This window comes from Macaca nemestrina, chromosome 5, assembly GCF_043159975.1.
Source record: "Macaca nemestrina isolate mMacNem1 chromosome 5, mMacNem.hap1, whole genome shotgun sequence".
In the NCBI taxonomy this organism is placed as follows: Eukaryota; Metazoa; Chordata; class Mammalia; order Primates; family Cercopithecidae; genus Macaca; species Macaca nemestrina.
Window position 1 is genome coordinate 94,239,625 of NC_092129.1, and position 701 is coordinate 94,240,325.

At 36.7% G+C, this 701-nt stretch overlaps 1 non-coding gene across 1 annotated transcript; it reads right to left on the reverse strand.

The window, feature by feature from the left end:
• Window positions 1-201: 201 nt before the first annotated feature.
• Window positions 202-411, reverse strand: LOC112429353 (small nucleolar RNA U3). Its single transcript, XR_003021545.1, has one exon. It is a non-coding gene; the product is annotated as a small nucleolar RNA U3 (small nucleolar RNA).
• Between the last annotated feature and the right edge of the window lie 290 nt (window positions 412-701).

Here is a 701-nt window from a genome sequence, read left to right on the forward strand (position 1 = left end):
AGATATCTAGCCTCCAGGAGTTTCAACAACAAATTTCTGTTGTTTAAGCCACTCAGACTGTGATACGGTTTTACAGAATTCCTAGAAAACTAGTGCATATGTTAAGTGGTCTTTCTGCTTTCCACTCCTCCACTATGGCCTATTCCCCACACAGCAGTTAGAAAAATATATATATATACACACACACACACATATATATAAAGGACTGCAGCTCTCCTTTTTATTCTCCCGGTGGGAAAGAAGAACTATCATTAATGGCAAATGGCAGTTGAAGCAACACCAAGAGCTGGCTTCACATTTAGGAAAGAATGCTGCACCTTCTCGTCCTCGTCATGGTTTCTGGTGCTCTGCACATTCAGAGAATCTTCTCTAGGAACAAACTATAGAAATGATCCCTGAAAGTATAGCCTTTAGAAATAAGTATTTTTTAAAGTGCCAGTAAAATCGTATTGCCTCTTTATTAAAACTCCTCCCATAGTCCCCCATGTGCTCCTGATCTACAATTCTATTCTTTCTACCATTTCTTCTCTGACCTGTCCCCTAAAATAAGTCTGCACCAACCAGAGTTCCCGGTGTATAATAAGTGCTTAATTAGTATTTGTGAACTGATAGAATAATTAAATTTTAAATCAGCAAAACTATTTTTGAAGTTTTTTATTTTTTTTTTAAACATTAATAATGGAGAGAATAAGAACAGGTGC